Source organism: Mustela lutreola, chromosome 10 (assembly GCF_030435805.1).
Source record: "Mustela lutreola isolate mMusLut2 chromosome 10, mMusLut2.pri, whole genome shotgun sequence".
Taxonomy (NCBI): Eukaryota; Metazoa; Chordata; class Mammalia; order Carnivora; family Mustelidae; genus Mustela; species Mustela lutreola.
In genome coordinates, this window is record NC_081299.1 from 95,727,070 (window position 1) to 95,746,385 (window position 19,316).

The window sequence follows — 19,316 nt, forward strand, 5'->3', positions numbered from 1 at the left end:
TAGAGAGAAATTTATAGCATTAAATGTTTATATTAAAAAAATAGTATCAAATCAATGATCTAAAAACTCCTAACTACAAGAAAGTAGGAAAAAAAGAGAATTAAGAGCAAAGCATGCGGAAGGAAAGAAACAGTAAAGAGCACAAATCAATGAAATAGAAAACAGAAAAACAAACACCAATTCAATGAAACTAAAAGCTCTTTCTTAAAAAAAAAAAAAAAAAGTATAATTGGAAAACTCCCAATCAGGGAAAAAAAAAAAAAAAAGACAAAATCACGGACGGATAGGAGGCATGAAAGACTAAACTTCACTACAGCTTCTACACAATTCAAAAAGATAAGTGAGTGTTATAAACAAGGTACAGAGGCTTCACTGATAAATTTTATCAAACATTTGGGGAAGATAAAATATCAGTTCTACACAAAATACTCAGTGTAATTCATACATTAGACAGACTAAAAAAAGAAAGGTCATATAATCATTTCAACAGATGTATAAGGAACTTTTAACAAGTATAATATCCATTTATGATTAAAAAAAAAAAAAAAAAAAACCTCTCAGCAAACCTCCTCAACTGGAAAAAGGCATCCATAAAAAAACCCATGGCTAGCGTTGTGCTTCATGGTGGAAGACAGGATGCTCTTAGACTAGTAACAAAGCCAAGGGTGTCTGCTTTCACCGTTTCCACTCACCATTGCACTGAAGGCCCGAGCTCGTGGAGTACGACAAGAAAACAAAGACCATGAGCACTGAGACTGGGAATGAGAGGTAGCATGTCAGACCCCACGCTCATCTCCATCAAAGTTGTAATGATCAAGTTAACCCCTGCACAGTGCTTAGAATAGCTCTTGGCACATAATACATGCTCAGTAAGTGTTCACTATTGTCGTTAGCTTAAATGATTACCGAACAGAACTGAGACTATATAATGGGGGCCTGGCCTGGCTGGAGGAGGTGTGGTGGGAAAATGCCTGGTAGCCTCAGAGGTTGCAGGTGTTCACATGACCAGAGGGTCAGGTTGGAGGCGGGGAGGCAGGGAGTCACTGTCAGGGAGAAAATGAGCCCTCACATTTCTGTTTCTCCTCACAAAGGTCTTTGGGACACCAGGGTGTGTATGATCCTTTCACAGCCTTGGGAAGAGCCGGGTCAGATGAGTTCTCCGCTGAGGTGGAGAAAGATGGCACAGGATGGGTTCCGAGGTCTCCATCCCAGACCACTGTACTTACTATTACCCCATCCTTCCTTTCCACTTTAATATGGGCTCCCCCCACCCTACAGACCCCCTGCAGCCGTAGAGGGTGTTTGAACTTTGACCGGTCTGGGTGGGCACATTTGTGAGAAGGCTGGTCTGGAACACAAGTAGGCCTTACTATGGAATGGTGGGCTGAGAACCCTGGGGACTTACCCCCTTGCTTTATGAGGTCATTCCATCCCACAGATTTGGTAGGCTCCCAGAAGACTAAAATGGAAAATATCCAAATCTGGTCACGGCCCATAATAAATGCTCAGTAAATGTTTACCTGAGAGACATCAGCTAGGCTGGACCCCAGAGGAGATATGCGTGACTTCGATGTGAAGAAATGATCACACACAAGGAAACCTCATTGTAAGCTGGAATGTGCTGTGCAGGTGTGATGTCTGAGATGACAAGGAGACCAAAAAAGAAGGCTGGAGCAAAATGTCCCTTGAGTGAGTGTGGAAAGTGTTGGGAAGAGACTTGGAAACAAGAAAAGAGGTTTGAAAAATCATGTCGCGTGTGGGATGATGGGAGTGGGGCTTGGGAGAGAAGGAAGTTTCTCTAGTGTCTCCTGGGGTTGACAGGCCCTGTGCTAAGTGTTGGGCAGGAGGAGGTAAAGACACAGCTCCACCCCTAATGAGCCCGTGGCCTTATGGGGACAACGGGCATGTGGATACTTTCCATATATTCCAGCGAGGCCTGGGATGGTGATGAGTCCACGGTCTGGGGAGCCACAGAGGAATTCTGCAAAGGGCTGAAGGAAGCTGCTACTGAGCTCAGGGAAGAGAGGCGGTAGAGAAATCTAGATAGTAAGTGTAAGAATGAAATAAAAGAGGGTCATGGGGCCAGACAGACTGATAGTGGGTGTGTGGCAGGGGGCGGCAGTTTCAGATATGGTACTCAGGGGAAGCTTCTTTGAGGATATGACATTCCCTAGAGACCTGAATGATGAGAAGAGGCTGCCCTTTGATGATCTGGAGGAAGTGGGAGCAACAGTCAATGCAAAGGTCCAGAGGCAGGCGCGAGATTGGCCTGTGCACAGACTGGAAAGAAGGCCTGACAGACTAACACCCTCCGGCCAAGGCGGAATGGTCTGAGATGGGTTTGGGGAAGAGGAGGGGCCTCATCAGATAAAGTCTGGGAGGTCAAGGTAAAGAGTTTGGATTTTATTCTAAGTGCCTCATTTTGCCTCCTCCCAAAGTGGTCACCAGCCCTGATCTGACGCTGCCTCTGACGCAGGGCAAATTTACATGTTGACGAGTACAAAACCTCACAGTTTAAAGCTCTTCTCGCAAATCCACGGTAGAGTCCCCTCCACCAGAGTCTTACCAGAGTCTGAACCCAACTAAAGCTGGCACACCCCCACCCCCGCCTGCCGAGAAGGACATCTCTGGACCATTAGGACTTGACCGAATTTGAAACAAGTGCCACTCTTTTCTGGATTCTAGGTCGCATCTGGAGGAATGACACTGCCCTTGAAGGAGCCGGATTGGGTAGAGCGAGGTGGAAGAAACTTCTAGGTTTCCTATTCAAAGCTCAAATTATTGTTGGGCCCTCATCCCCTCTCCTCTCTCCTTCCTACTCCTCCTTGGGACCAGGGAGCAAAGGACAGCTCTGGTCCCCAGGCCCCCGGACAAATGCCCGCCTGATACCTTCAGGAGCATGCGGTGGGGGAGCGGAAAGGGGAGAAAGGACCCCATTGGCCGCCCGAGCTGGGAGCTAAAATGGAGGCCCCTCCTCCTTGCCTGTGTTCCATCTGGGAAAGGTCACCGGGACATTGGCCTCAGCCCGGGTGGGCAGAGACAAACGCCGCGGGTATGGGCACCGTGTACACGTGAGCCCTGACCCAGGGAGGAGAGGTCGCCTTCCCACAGCCCGACCTCACACATTCCTTCAGCATCTCTGGGAAATAATCACACCCCCCACACTGAAGAAACACAGTCAACAGATTCTGGTTTCCTAGATACGCCAGTGGCTTCTAAAAATAGCCAGGCAATGACAAAGCAAATTGGCGTATGGACTGCACATAATTCCAATACCAGCTTGCCTGGCGGCACTCGAGGCTTCCCGTGCTGGGCACTTCCTCCTCTTCCCTCTCCTGTTTCTGAAACAATCTCTTGTTGCTGAACACCGCAGGCCAAGTGTGAGTGAGAGGGGTGGCTGGAGCCCCCGCCGTGGGTCCCACCCAGGGCTGGTGCGTCCTGCTGTGGCATCCCTTCCCTGTGGTCAGCCCCACACTCACACTGAAAGTCCACCCCGTCACGCCACCAGCAGCTGTGTGTGTGTGTGTGTGTGTGTGAGCGTGTGTGCGTGTGTGCACACGCACCCCAAAACCCTCCCAAGGAAACAAACCCTTCCCTTTTTGTGACCAGACGGGGCTGTCCTGGCATTCCACCCAGAGATCACTCTCCACTGGGGAGAGGTGACTGCCCAGGAGACCTGAGCCTGTGACTTAGTCCATTTCCTAGCCCCAGGAGGCAGACTTGGCAAAGTATCCCCCTGTCCCAGCTCCTTCATTTGCAAACCTTATATAAGAGGGGCTGACTCCACACTCTTCACCATCTTCTTCTCTCTATTCTTATTCTAAACTCTGTAAACAATGGAGGAAAGAAACTCAGATGGCTAGAGTAACTTGCCCGAGGCTATGGCTGAGAAAGTTCCACTGGAATTTGCTAGTATGGCCCTTTGGCATGAAGGCCCTGTAAAACCACCGGTGGGATCACAGCTCCTCTTCAAGGGGCTTCTGCTTCAAAGGAGCTTGGGTCAGGGGCAGGCAGGTACCAAACCCCATCTCAGAAGGTCCAGAGGCTTGGAGGGAAGGATCATTGGCAGAAGTGGGGCAGGACCTGGTGGGCCAATCAGGGATGCCCTGACACCCAGAGACCAGCAATGGGACTAGCCCCTCACTGATGGAGCAGGGGAGGGAGCCCCAAAAGTCTGATCAAAGGAGTTGGGGCTGCCAGGCACGAGTGCTCAACATGGAGCTGTGCCCAGGACAGTGAGGAAGAAGGGAGGAAATAACCCAGTCTCTCTTTTCACCCTCAGGTCCCCTGTTTGGGCCTTAACTGGACACATGGGCATGGAGCAGACCTAGGGGGGTAAGGGTAGACAATGGATCTCCGGGGACAAACAGAAGGACCTGTGCGGGAAAGAAGTAAGATACTCCAACAGCTCAGGCCTAAGTCCCCCTTGATGCTCAGTGTTCGCTAAGCCAGAGTCCAGAGAAGGCAGAGAAGGGCTGTGTGGCCTTTAGGAAGGAAATGAAGAGAAGGATACGCAGGAGCTCTTTAGACAAAACCCTTAATCTTGAAACTCATTTTAAAAATTATTTTAAAAATCATTCGATCCAACAGCTATGCTTTAATCGGCCGTCTCTGCCTGGATGGCATAGTCTGCATTTCCAGGCCCTATGGAACTAGCCCTGGGTCTATCGCTTGCTAGTGAAGTTCTTGAACCTAGGTGAGGTTCAGTAGGGTGAGGTTCGGAGCCGACGGCTAAGAAAGGATTCTTGAGACATCTTTGGTGCAAAAAGGTGGTTTATTAGAGCACAGGGACAGGACCCATGGGCGGACGGAGATGCTGCTGCGCCGGGCCTGTGAGGAGTGGCTGGTTATATACACAGGAGTAGGGTAGGTGAGGACAAAGGGGTGTCCAGAAGGGCTATTGGGATAAAGAAGACTGTCAGCATATTGAGGGCCTGGTTACTATCAAGCCAAGGCCACTTTCCCTCTGATGAGGCACTAACATAAAGACAATTGGGAGTCTCCTGGTGGAATGTTACATTCCTGCTATCAAACGTCCTTCTTAGTGAGATTTAGGTTTTAAAAGAAATTTAACTTTATTTACTTTTCCTTCTACCTCCGTCTCCTTCGTTTTTTTATGGAGGGGAGGGTGACGTTAGGGCTTGAGGAACTGAGTTCTGTATCTTTGGAAATTGGGCTATTGATAAGACAACTTCTTTGTTGTAAATCTCAAGGACATTTGTAAACCAAGAGAGATTCCTGCCTTGCAGGACTGTGATCTCTGCAAGATAACCATTTGCTCTTCTTGTAGGGCAGTCAGGGGTGCCTGTGAAATGTCACACATATCACCAAGGGGAGTGGGTGGAGAGGGGGTGCAAGGCGCCAGCCCCTGCTCCGTTCTCAGCCAGCCTCCTGCTCCCTCATCACTATTATCCACGGTTTGGTGAATGAATGACAGATCCCTTCTCACCTGGTCCTGAGGACACACACTCTACCTGTGGGAAGCATAGCACTCAACGTGATCAGAGACACCTAGTCCATTACAAAGGACAGGATCAGTGGATTTTAATAATATTAATAATATTAATAATTAAGAGTTGTCATCCATCGGTAATGTTCCCATATGTCGGGTCGGGGCTTTGCATGCCTTATCTCATAGAACCCTCCCAATGACACAATGGGACAGGCAAGGTTCTCATCCCATTTTACAGATGACAGAACTCAGGCAAAGAGAGAGTGTTGGTCCCACACCTCTTGGCCCTTGGAACCGTGTCTTGCATGTGCTGCGTTTCCTAGGTTCCAGGATGAACTGGCTTGCAGCTGGATTCAGCCGATGGGAAGGACTGGCAGAAGCCTGGGGGGCTGGGGAGAGGTGAGGAGCCGGTAGGTAGGTATCTTCCTCCAGACAAGACATCATTATTCCGCCTCCTGCTAAGTGATGCCACTGGGAGGGCTCCTACAACACCACGCCCCACGAGGAGCAGCAGCTTCCCGCTAATCCCTGATCACCTCACCACCCCCAGTCTGGCTTCTCACTCTTCACCACCCTGAATAAAGTACTCCCGAGTTCTCTCAGCTGCCACGTCTTAACTCAGCAATCGTCTTAGTCCTAACATCTCACTTTACGGAAGCCCAGAGAGACTGCGTGGCTTGCCTGAGGTAACACAGCTAGTCAATAAAGGCAGAGTAAAGGTTCAGAGTACAGATCTCCCAACAGTTCCCTGGTGATGTTTACCCCCTGTGGCACTGTCAACCTCCTGATCTGTCCCAGGCTTTGCATAGGAGCAGCTACTGATTATGGTCAGAATTGCCTTTCCCTTCTTGCATTGGAACTGAAAAGACATCCTGGCCTCGCCTCTCCCAGAGTTGTTAACATCAACAGGGCTCCTGCGGAGATAAGGTGGGTGCTGAAATAGAAGGCATTACGGTAGAGACTATAGAGGGAAAGCACATGTGGGTAAGCAACTATTTTTTAAACAATTTTAAGTCACCGCAATAGCCAGGGGTGTGTTTTCCTCAAGGCAGCTGAAAAACTCAACTCTGCAGACATTTCTCTCTCTGACTGTTTGTTGCCTTGAAGCCCAAGAGGGCTCCCAGGCAAACCGGATTTGTCCAAGATGAACACAAAGGCGGCAATGGCGTGGGGTACCCAAGGCCACGGGCGGCGTCAAGTTTAACTCATGAGCCGGGTGGCAGTAGCGGCCAGAAAGGAAGGGAGATGGTCAGAGGAATCTGCCTTGAACTCAAGGTCAAACAAAGATTCTACCAGTTCCAACACAGCTAAGCGGTGCTCAGTGTGTGTTCAGAGGATAGGCGATGTGGTCAGCAGTCGTGGCTAGCAGAGCAGGGACTCTGAGCAGCGCCTTGTGCTGAGAGCCCAGGTGAAGAGCCCCCTGCAGTTCCTCCATTCTAGGCTTTCATTCAACGATGTTTACTGAGTACATATAGCATAGTATTGAGAATGAGTTCTTCTGAGTCAGAGATCCTAGGTGCAAACCAGGGCTCTGCTCCTTACTGGTTGCATGACTGTGGGAAAGACACTTATGCTCTCTGTGCCTTTAAAGGGATAATAACAGCATTTATCTCCCAGGTGGTAAGAAGAATTAATTTAGGACATGGAAGGGGCTGGATGGGTGCCCAACATACAGGAAGCATGCTGATGCCGTGCTTGTTGCCTTTGGCTGGGAAGTCAGATCTGTATGCAAGTTCTGTTTCTAGCAGGTGGCAGCTGTGTGACTTGAGGCAAGTTACTTGACTTCTCTGAGTCACAGTTTCCTCCTCTACAGAAAAGCAGTCCCTGTTTTTATATGAGGGTTCAGTGAGACAGCAATGGGAAGTATCCAATCAATGTTGATTGAGTATTTCCTCTGTGATGAAACAGAGACAAGACCTCACGCTTAAGGCTTACGTCTGGGGTGAAGCACGTGCACGTGTGTCCACGCATGTGATCATCCCCGCAGGCTCTCAACAGACACTGGGCACGAGTCGACAGGCCTGGTTCTTGTGCTGGCTCTGCCCTCGTTGTTGGGTAGCCATGCTCTCTGAGCTCTCCGCCTCTGTTTCCCCACCCCTAAGATGGAGGGGTTGGAACACTTGGCCACGAAAGCCCCTTACAGCTCCGCCCCTCCGGGGCATGTTCTGTAGGACCCTCTGGACTCCAGGCTCAGACAGTCTTGAGAACCACCATGGTGGAGTGGAGAGGGCAGGCTCCCTGGGGTAGCCATGAGTGCCTGAAGCTAGACAGCACTGAACAGCCAGCATGCCCTCTACGGTGGCTTCCCGCCTGCATCTCTCATCCAGCCAGTCATCGCCATCCCATTCCACAATACAGGGCGAGTGGGAAAAGCTGAGAGGTACCCCCAAACCATCCCGTATTCTTCCTCCATCCTGGGTCCCCAAATCCCTTCCTCCCATTCTCCAACGATCCAGGACCTTGACACGCAGTTGTGTGTGTGTGTGTGTGTGTATGTGTGTGTGTGTGTATGCGCGCACCCATGACCTTTTCACTTTCGTCTCCAGGATTCTAATCTCCGGCGTCCTAACACCTGGGTCAACATCTTGGAAATGTATTTCTGTTCCTCCAGCTAAGGAAGCAGCACACGTTTCTGTGTCAGTGAAAAGCCAGGAGGGGCCTCGCTACCTCCTTGGAAGCTCTAAGCCCCCAGTAGAAGGATAGGAGGGGTGTTGCCCAGGTAGGTGAACACCGCCCCACCCCCGCCACCTTCCCGCGCCACAGGCAGGCAGTGGGATGGGCAGAAGTGCCACTGTGAGTACCACTGGCCAGAGAACGTCCCAGTGACCAGCTGCGAGGCCGAGGCTCAGGGCCTGAGATTTCAAATCTCAGAGAGATCCAAAAGCCATCCCTCAGGCAAGGGTCATGCCCTCAGGCAGGGACCACCAGCGGAGCCCTAACCGGGCTCCACCCTGCCCCTGAGGGTCCCAGGAGATGGCTCCCACAGGCACTAGCAAGGCGGGCTCTGCACTGCGCTTCCCTTCCTCCCTCCATTCGTATCCCGTCCACAGCACCCGGCAGCCACCTGGGCCAGGCCCAGAGGGTGGGGTTGCAGACAGAGAGGTGGGTAAGGAGAGCACCATCCCTCCGAAGAGCCCACAGCCTGGAAGAGAAGGTTGGGGACGACTCAACAAATGATGACAAGAGCGTGCGCCAGGTGCTTTAACGCAGCGGTGGGTGCGATGTTCTGGGAGTGGGGAAGGTTCCTGGGCACACGAGACCTGAAGAATGCTCAGTTCAGAGAGGTGGAGAGTGGGGTTCCAACAGCCTGCCCCGATCCTCCAAAAGCATTTCCAGCTCCCACTTCAGGCACAGGAGGTTTTCTCTGCTGGCCGTTAGCACGCCCCCAGCTGGGAGCTCAGCTCTGGAGCCGCCCCACAGCCACCCCAGCCCACAGCCAAGGGCCTCCTGTGTCAAGCAATGGCCTCCCCGTGAGGATTCTGCCCACGTGGAGGGCCAGGACTCGGACATCCTCAGGCCATTATAGTTTAGGAAGAGCGGAGATGTCGGGGCTGCCACAGCTCTGGCCTATTCCAGGACACAGGACACTTGAGAAATAATAGCCTGCCTGTCTTCCCTCCAGACACGGGCTCCCTTGCACCTGACTCTTTCATTTCCCTGGAGGGGGAAACATATTGCTTCTGGCTATGACCCTGAGAGGGACACGAACATCCACCTACTGGACCAGCCATCTCCCACCTGGGGCGGGGCCAGGCCCCGCATGGAGGTGCACTCAGGAAGGAAGCACTTCTGAGGAAGGATTCGTGGAGCCAAGGCCTTCCTGACCCCAAGGCCTTCACTGCTTGTCTCCACAGTTGGGCCACCCTCTGTGTCCAGGAGCCAGCGTGATGCTGGTCACGTGTCAGACGATGATTCGGACCTTACAGCACATGCTCCCGTGACCTCTCTGGTCAACTGACCGGTGGGGAACGGGGCAAAGCAAGGAAGGGGCCAGCTGACCTGGCTTCCTACACACGGCTGCCCACACCCCTTTGCCCCCGGCCAAGGCTGTGTGCGGCCTCTCCTTGGGCACTGGCAACCCCAGAATGTGTGTCCCTATCATGCCAGACACCAAGACTTGCTGAACTAGACGAACTACAAATAGGTCTTGGCCCTGGCCGTGGGTTTCTCTTGGGGGGGGGGGGTGAGGTCATGTCTGCCTTCATCCTGGCACACTTAGGCTAGGGGTCTGAGTCACATTCTTGTGCAGAGAGGGAGAAGCCGGAGGGTCCCCCGATCCAGAGTGGGTGCTGCCCATCACAGTCCAGGGGCCAGAGCCCAGCTCTAGGTCCTGCCTGGGTCAGGGGTCGCCATCAGAGAAAACTCTCCACCAGGCCACGCACATCCCTTGCCTGGGCTCACTCTGACGCTCACTCCCCTAGCAGGTCAGATGGATCTGCCACTAGAAGGAGGGGCTGGGTACTGGCAAGTCACAGCTGACACGTATCACGCTTCTCTGTGTCAGGCAATGTGCTAATGGTTTACATGGGTTAACTCACTGAATGCCCACACAGACACTATGAGAGGTACTGTGACTCTCCCCGCTGTGCTGACGAGGCACTGAGAGGTTATGAGACCTGCTCAAGGTCACCCAGCTAGCAAGTGGAGATGCCAGGATTTAAACTCTAGGAATAGGAATTTAGAGCCTGCACTCTTACCCACTGCATTACTCACTCAAATTCCTCATTTAACTTGGGAGACACCACAATGGCTTCTTCTAACTAGCAATTTCATTGGTTAACAGCGCACACTCTGCAGTCAGACACAAAGCCGATCTGGATTCTAACTGTGTCACCTTGGGAAGGTCTTTTTGTTGCTCTGGACTTCAGTTTCCTCATCTACAAAATGGGATAAGAGCACCTGCCTCACGAGAAGTGAAAATAGGATCATGTACTTAGTACAGTGTCTTCTCACCAATAAGCAACTCCCAGAGGTTAGCGATTACTCATTTACAAACGCATTTTCTGGGCTGCGCATAGGTGATCTGCCCAATACTTAACCGATTATTAGCTGTGTGACCCCAAGCAGGCCATTTCATTGTTTTCTTTCTGTAAAACACTGGATGGCATAGTGCATTCCCCAAGCAAACCTAGTCTGGGCAGTGGGGAGAGGGCACCTTCCAGCTCGCCTGGGAATTGAAAGTTCATCCCAGAAAAGCCACAAAGTAAACATCTACAGACACACACACACACACACACACACACACGCACTGAGATGCAAAAAGTCTGTAATGCAAAAAGTCTGTGACCTTCCCACGGTCTCTGGGCCAGTGTCGTTCCCCCACCCCATCTGCCCAGGCTTCCTTTCCTGACCTATCTCCATTTCACTGTTGTCCACTTAGCACCTACTGAATTACTCTATGTTTAATTTCACCATCTCCCCCGCCCCCACTCTATCATAGCCCCAAGTGGGCAGGGACCCTGATGGTCCTGTTCCCAGCTGCAGCCCAGGCTCCAGGAATAGAGCCTGGCACGTGGGGGTACTCAGTAGGCGTAAATGTGTGCTCAGTGAATGGAAGAAGGAATGAGCAGCCCCTGAGGGCTGTCCTGGCTCTGCACCGAGGGCTCCCCAGTCAGAATTGGCTCCTCTGGCTCCCCTTCACTGCCCCTCTCTCAGCTGCTGAGCTGGAGAAAATCAAGTCAGTAGGCTTCACAAGGCACAGATACTTAACAGGAAGGGCCAGAAAAATGGCTAATGAATGGCTTTATTTAGCATGACAGTGCGCCCTGCACCAGGCTGGGCTAAGGACTCGGTGTGTATTCGCTGTATTAACTCACTAATCCTTATCACGGCCTGTCTCCAATTCACCAGGCACGAAACCAAGGCATAGGACTACTAATTGCACAGGAAATCACGCCTGGGCAGACTGCTTTCAAAACAGACAGTCCTGACCTCTTTGTGCCAGGGCCTCCCAAGTTGTTCGCGGAGCTCCCCGCCAGCTTCCTCCCTTCTTCCCCGCAGAGTCTCCTATCTTCCCGCTGCTGCTCCTCAGTTACAAACATCTCCACGAAGAGGCATGTCTCCGCGTAGGCATTCATTCAACAGATAGACGCTGAGGGCCTGCAGGCCCCCGTCACTGTTTCAGGCTGGGAAGGGTCCCTTTCCCCCCGCCACCACCCCAGGGCATGCTGAGGCTCCTCAGGGTCTTTGATGGTGTTCTTTCTTCTCCAGGACTTAGTACTAGAGGAGTTGCCCATCTAACCTGGGGCGGGGCGCGGTGGCGGGGGCGTTGTCAATGGGGTCTGGCCCCGACATGACCTGGGAAGGAACCAGCCTCCTCTTGTGGGCAGAGAAGGATGCCGTCCCCCCTCCCCCGCCCCACACATCCTTCCTCAGGTCTGAGCCTCTCCCCCAGCCCTGGGATCCTCCCTCCTCCCAGCTGATCACAAAAATGCCTTCTTTGCCTAATTATTACATATACTAATTATTTTCATTTACATGCCTAGCTTACCATTTATGTCTAATTATTGTGCAGCTCAGCAACAATCACGCATACCATTAAGAATGTATCAGGGTAACTCTGCAGCAGGTTTCACTAACTTCGGTTCCAAACGGTTTGTGTGTGATTCATCTCCGTGGTGTGTGGTTCCCATGGCATGTAATTTCCCTAAACTGAGTTGGGGGCAAGAGCAGGACACTAGGGTGCGTGACTCTGCTCCATGATGGTGCAGAAGAGTGGCAGTAGGAGGACCCGTAATGGCTGTAATTTACTGAGCCATGATGCACCCACCCCAGCTACCACTAAAAACTGCGTATACATTATCTCCTTTAAACTTCTAGGCCTCCCGATGATTAAAGTGGAGGCAAGTAACACTTCCAGGCACACACAGCTGGGAATGGCATTCTGGGGCTCGGGTACAAATGTGTGAGGTCGAAGCCTGACCTCTTTACTGCCTTCTAGGTGCCCGCCCACTGAGAGGTACAGTGGGGGGGGGGGGGTGGCGAGGGCACCTGGGAAGCCATGCAGCCCACCCGCCTCATTTTCCCAAACAGAAAACTGAGGCAAGAGCGGGGAAGTGGCTTGCCCAGCCAGACCAGGCCAGACTGAGACCACGGCCCATCACCTGGCTCTCTGCTGCGCTGGAGGAAAGCCGCCCTGGGAACAGAAGCAGCATCTCTGAATTCCGGCCCATCACTGAAGGCTGAGGCAGGCAGCGTTCAAGGCTGACACAGGCAGCGACTGGTCATCACCTTGGTCAAGAACACCATTCGCTCCCATTCTCGAAAGCTGGCCAGCTCTAAGTAGCGCTCCTTCTAGAAGATGCATGGTGTCTTTCTCCCCCTTAGGTCCTTCCTTTTCTAAACACACATCCCCTCCCCTTCACTCCTCCATTTGTCTTCATTCTTGAGGTGTTAAACAGCATTTAGTGAGTGCTTACTACGGGCTGCTTATTATGCTAAGCGGTTTACATTTACTTTCCTGTGTAATCCTCGAAGTACTCATGCAGGGTGGAAATGATCTCTTGTCATCTTCCCATTTTCCAGCCAAGAGCTCTGAAGCCCAGAGAGGGTATGTGGCATGCCCAAAGTCACACAGCTCGGTGAGGTCAGTGCACAGATCCACAGCCTGGTGTCTCCGATTCCAGAGCCTGCTCTCTGAGGTCAAGTCACAACATAAAAAGTTTCTTTACACCAGTTCTACTGGCTGCCAGCCTGGCCTCACATTTCTTTTTTTTTTTTTTTTTTTTGCCAGGCAGCCAAAAGCAAAGACTCTGTGTTTTGAGCCCAAAGATTCCAAGTGGCTCTAAAGTTGACTTCTGTCCTATTCCAGAGCTTTTGGCTCTGCCAACAGTTATGGGCCCTTCGGGGACCAAGCTAGATTCTAGGAAGTGTTTCTAGAAAGGTCTCTGCTTCTGTGTCCCAGGATCTGAAACTCCACAGACCAGGAAGTCTCTTCTGGCCTACTGTCAGAATTATCCAAGAGCAAGAAAACGGCATTCTGGGCGCTATGAGCATTCACTGTTCTAAAGCTCTTGGGCCTTCTGAACAGTGAGACTGGGGGGGCCAGCAGGACCCTTCCTATTGCCTATAGTCAGTTACTAACACTTTTTGGGCCTCTCCCCTCCTCTGGAATCATGGCGGACCACCATGTAGGGGGCAGCCCTCCATGGGGGGATTATGTGGGAGCACCAGGCTGAGGAGGCCAGGAAAGCTGGCCCAAGGTCCCTCCTTCTTCCCTCCCTGCAGGACCTGCTCACTCCTCTCACTCCTCGCCTCCAGAGCTGCATTTCTAACCCACAGGTTAGAAAAGGACACATTTTATTATCCACTCAGGAACCCCATCCCTGACTGGGCATGCCTCCCTCTTCTGGCCATAAGCCACTGAAGTCCTGAACATAGGGAAGTGACAGATAGCCAGCATCGTCCCGCGTGGTGGACTTGACAGAGGAGAAAGGGTAAGGCCACTACTTCCCAAGTGTGCAGAAGGACAGAACACTGGCCTGGGCTTTCCGGATGAAGTGTGAGTGCAACGCCTATATTCATCTCTCTCTCTTTTCTCTCCCTGCCCTCTGTCCTTCCTTCCATTCATCCATCCATCCATCTGTCCCCCCTGTCCATCCAACTAACATCCACTGAGCCCCTTACTATAAACCAGGCACTGTGACAGGCAGCAGAGAGGCAGCTCTGAATGATACCCCTGCCCTAGGGCAGCAAAAGTTCCCAGAAATTACAGTACTATTGTTAAGTGTTAGAGCAGGAAAGCTGAGGTTAGAACACGGGAGCCTGGTTCACAGTGGCCTCCAAGGCCCTACCGATGTGGCCAGTCCCTCGAAGGTTCTCGACCCCACCTCCTCCCCCTCACCAGTCACACTGGCCCACCTGGTAGCCTTCAGACATCCCTGGCCTGGTCGCATTGGCACGTTAGCTCCTGCTGTCTGGAACGTTCCTCCTCCCAGACAGCTGTATGGTTCACCTTGCTTCCTGTACTCAGAGGGTTTTTTTTTTTTTTTTTTTTTGTCTTATGTATATCTACATTATCAACAGTTGCTAGAATATAAGCCACAGGAGGGCAGGAATTCCTTCCTACTTTATTCCCTGCCATATCCGCAGATGACTAGAATAGCACCCATCCCACAGGAGCACGGACAAATACCTGTTAAATGAATGGCCCTGAGGGGGTGGGGTCATGATTCATGGGAAGGAGAAAGGGTCCTGGGTTGGGCTCCCCTACTCCCCCAGAGCCCCTGCTGGCTGGGACCCCCTGCTCATAAAAATCTCCGAGGGAACCCTTCTCCACGTGCCCTCCCTCCTTCACACAGGAAACACAGACACAGTCGATGCCCAGGCTCCACACAGCTCAGCAGGGAGCAGCAGGAGTGAATCCCCATCAAAGTAGGGGACCAGGCTGTGGAGTTCCCTCCTTAATGGCTACAGAAGGCACGGTACAACTGGTTTGGAGACAAATCCATCACCCAGATTGTATTTGCATAAGGTGGGGTGAGATGGGTTTGCACCCTCTCTGCAGGGCGCCCCAGGGCAGAGAAGGCAGCAGGCAGGGGTCCGCCAGGAAGGACGGAGCCATCACAACAGAACCTGAGTCTAACTCACAGGTGCCCCCCACCCCGCCCTGTGTCCTGGCCCCAGAATCTGGGGGCAGCTCCACATAGACCTCATAATGTTAGCCAGAACAGCTCTTCCTGGGAGCGATGTCACAGTGGTGGGTGGGCCTTGGGGGTGTGAGAGCCCTTCCTACCTCCACCGCCTCCTGTCCTGCCTCCCTGTGTGCAGGTCAGAGAAGGCAGCCTGCCTGGGCCCAGAGGCCAGGGGAGGAAATTTCTGCTCTGCAGACAACGGACCTCTGTCAAAGCAAAGATAACCAGCCTGTGAAGGCATCAGGGTGAACAGAGCCTCCTGTAAACGTGGAATCTGAATGGCTCCGGCAGCTGCATTAAAATCTAAATAGTCTTTCCTGTGGATTTTCCCGATTAATGCAAATTTGTTTTGCTTTGCAAATTGAAAACCAGTTGCAAGCACCTGGTGTAAAAATTCTAGCTTTCCAGCCAGGAATGGAGAACCCCGAGGGCATCCTCACGCCAGCCAGCCAGCCCCACACCTGGACCTTTGCCATCTTCTGATTCTGGGGCAGCCAGACTTCCTCCTGGGTTCGAGGCTGGTGACCCCCACCAACCTTACCCCCTGTTGGTAACAAGCTGTCCACTGAGCAAAACTGAATGCATCTGGCGGTTTCCAGGTGCTGGGCCACCCAGGACTCTTTTTTCCCTGAAGGGTGATCAGTGCAATCCGGGAGGTCATTCAAGCCCTCTGTAAGAAGCCTGCCTTTGTAACTCCTGGGTGTGCTGGGGGGGACATCATCAGATGACAAGAGTGGCACAGCTTCATCTTTCAGCGCAGGGACTGACAGAGTGCCTTGGAGCTGCCCCCAGGTTGAAATCATTCCTTCCCAACTGTCCCAGGCCTATCCTCAGGGCAGGGGGACGACTTCTCAGCCTGACCAAGCACGTCCTCCCTCAAGCTTGGGAAAGCAGAGGGAACTGTGGGGACTCCCCAGGACAGCTGGGTGATGAGAAAGGTGCTGCTGGTGTCCCACAGCTGCCTCACCCCCGCAGAGCCAGGCCCATCCTGCTGGTGCCTTCTCCAAGTCGGGCTCCGTGTGCGCCCAGCCCAGCCGAGCCCGAGCAGATGAACGGATGAACGGGGACACCCTTTCCCGCCTGTCCCCTCCTCCACCGGCCTCGCATTGTTCATTCAGCTCTGAGATAAGTCAGGAGGGAGGGTAGTTATGAACGGGCCCCATTATGCTCCCCCTTCCTCTGCTACGCAATTTAAAGGCAGGAGACAGAGAGAAATGCTCTGGAAATCCAAATTAAAATGTATTCCGGCAGCAATCCCGCACCCAATTAAAGTAACCCAGAGCCTATTGTCCTTTGCTAAATTTAGAAAATGCTCAGGTGTGTCTGATCCTACTCTGCACAGATATTTTTAATACAGATTTAATCATATTTTGGGTTAGGAGAAGAAGCTAATTAGGTAGGCAGATTTAGAAAGGCTGCCGGAATGCAGGACAAAGAGAGGTGATTTGATGCAATTCACTATTTTCTGGGTGTTGTTTTTTTTTTTTTAAACAGTAAGTTGTGCCGGGCCTGGGTTTGGGAGTCGCAGCTAGCTGGCTTGAACACTGAGGTGGTAATGAGCCGGAAAGCCCATATTAGTAGCCAACAAACCCTGGGGCTGAAGGGACCCCCAAAAGATGCTCACATCACTCTCTTGTCTCCTTTAACTGTTGAACCAAACCACTCCCGAGGCAGGGGACCTCACTGTTGAAGATGACACGTAAACAGGCATTCTTCATCTGTGGTACAGGGAAGCTCTCCGTCTGCAGGAAGGCGAGGTGCTGCTTGGTAAACACTGGCCGGGCTCAGTGGCTGAGCAAAGAAGCTGAGAAACCAGGCAGCCCCTTCCCCTTCACCGGCGTGGGGCGAGCTGCTTCTGGCTTAGACCCACCCTGTCTCCAGGGCACCTGTCTGCCTGCACAGGACCGCACCAGAGTGGGACAAAGAAGACTGGGCTCTTGGCTTGACTCTGTGCTGAATCAGGTGATTGAGTAACCGACTTAAAAACTCCTCTAAGAAAACAAAAACAAAAACAAAAACAAAAAACCCTCCTCTAAGCCTTAGTTTCTCCCCCAGCAACACGGGGATTCTGGTCTCTGTCTTCCTTAAATTAAGGCTGGCAAAGGTCGAGCGGGACTCAGCTGGGGCCCTCTGGACATGTCCGGAAGGAGGCCGCTGAGGGCACACACCCAGGCAGCTCAGCTCGGTCGGTGAGACAGGAGGCGAGACTCCCAGTTCATTGTGCTTTAAACCAAAGCATGAGTGTATTATGGGGTGTGCTGTCTTTACCCGGGACCCACCCCAGCTCCTGTCTTTGTGATGGAGGAAGCTGAGCCCAGCACATTGTCACCGAGCTTTCCAAGTTCCTCCTGAACATACTATTAGGTAGTTAAGATACCGTGTCTTAAAATGCAGAGTGGGTTAAGCTTCTGCCTTCCGGCTCAGGTCATGATCTCAGGGTCCTGGGATCGAGCCCCACATCGGGCTCCCTGCTCCACGGGAAGCCTGCTTCTCCCTCTCCCACTTCCTCTGCTTATAATCTCCCTCTCACTGTGTCTTTCTTTGTCAAATAAGTAAATAAAATCTTAAAAAAGAGAGAGAGAGAGAGAGATTGGTTACCCAAAAGAGGTGGCTGGGAAAGGGGTGGCAAGAAGAGGGAATGGGAAGGAGGAGCGGAGATGCAGTGGGCGGGACACTTCCCTGAGAACACCTTTCTTTAGAGCTTTGATTCTTAGAGCCTTGGCAGTGTTTCCCGGAGCTTTCATACAACCCAAAAGAAAGAAGTGAAACCAGCAGACTTCTTCCTCAAGGCAGGCTCTCTCCTCCTCAAGGAATGGGCCCCACAGACCGGAGAGCCCATGATTTCCATAGCGTAGCCGCTGAAAGCAAAGATTCAGGAGCCTGGCTTCAAATTCCAGCTCTACCTCTTAGAAGCTGTGTGATTTTTTTTTTTTTTAAAGATTTTATTTATTTATTTGACAGAGAGAGATCACAAGTAGGCAGAGAGGCAGGCAGAGAGAGAGGAAGGGAAGCAGGCTCCCTGCTGAGCAGAGAGCCCGATGCGGGACTCGATCCCAGGACCCTGAGATCATGACCTGAGCCGAAGGCAGCGGCTTAACCCACTGAGCCACCCAGGCGCCCCGAGGCTGTGTGATTTTGAACTACCTTCTCTGGGCTTCCGTGTTCTCATCTATAAAGTGGAGTAGAACAGTAAGTACCTCACATAGTTATTATGAGGAGCTTATGAGTTAACACAGAACCAGACCTTAGGACAGTGCTTGCTCTTACGATGATCATTATTTTAGGGCTCGCTGGTTAGGAGCTGCTGCAGTCGCATGGGATGAGGAATCCCGTCACCCCCTAGGACATCCCTCAAGCACTGGGAATAGGCCAGCCTAACATGAGAGCTTTCAGGGGGAGGCACGCTGTGATGGCAGGAACCATGGAGCTCTGAAGGCCCCTCTGCTCAGGGACCTTATCAGTTTCCTCTGGCTGCCAGAATGCATTACCACAAACCTAGTGGCTTCACCAATAAAACCGTATGGGCTCATAGTTCTGGAGGTCAGAGATCTGAAATGGGTCTCGATGGACTAAACCCCTTGACTTGGGGTCCCCTCCTTCACCTTCAAAAGCAACGACAGGGGTCTCCCCTGGCATTACTCTGACCTCTCTCGCCTCCCTGTTCCATGTTTTAAGGACACCTGTGGCTAGACCGGGCCATCTGGATAACCCAGGACACTCTCCCTTTCCTGAGGCCAGCTGATTAGCCACTGTGATTCTCACCTGCTGCCTTCTTCCCCTCTGCAACATACTCCCACGTCGGGGGGCAATAGGACACGGACCTCGCTGGGGCCATTCTTCTGGCCCCACTCAGACCAGCCGCTAACCTGCTCCACCTCTTCCCGGGTGCTTAGGGCGTGGTCTTGGGTTGGTTGGTTGGGTTTGGTCATCTCGGCCATTTTTCAGTGTACAGGTCTGAGGCACTAAGTAGTCACACTGTCATGCAACCATCACCACCGTCCATCTCCAGGACATCTCTGGTTCTGTAAAACTGAAACTCCGCTCCCTGTAAACACTAAGTCTACACTATGTTCTGTCCGTTTGAGAACTCTCGGCATCTCACGCGGAAAGGCATCTCAGGCTAGAAGCTTGCACATGGATGTTCTGGCAATTAAGAAAAAAACTGTGGTGCGATGTGGTGTGATGCTATAGACTGGGGTTGGGAAGTGTGGGGTAGAGGGCTGCTCTAGGGT

General features: G+C 52.1%; 1 protein-coding gene and 1 long non-coding RNA gene across 6 annotated transcripts in view; one reads left to right on the forward strand and one right to left on the reverse strand.

The window, feature by feature from the left end:
- The window catches only part of KCND3 (potassium voltage-gated channel subfamily D member 3), a 215,160-nt gene that overhangs the window by 138,722 nt on the left and 57,122 nt on the right, over positions 1-19,316 (reverse strand). The window lies entirely within an intron of this gene.
- LOC131809598 (uncharacterized) lies at positions 1,427-6,040 on the forward strand. The gene is made up of 4 exons (XR_009345234.1): positions 1,427-1,735; positions 2,686-2,757; positions 4,283-4,391; positions 5,776-6,040. It is a non-coding gene; the product is annotated as an uncharacterized LOC131809598 (long non-coding RNA).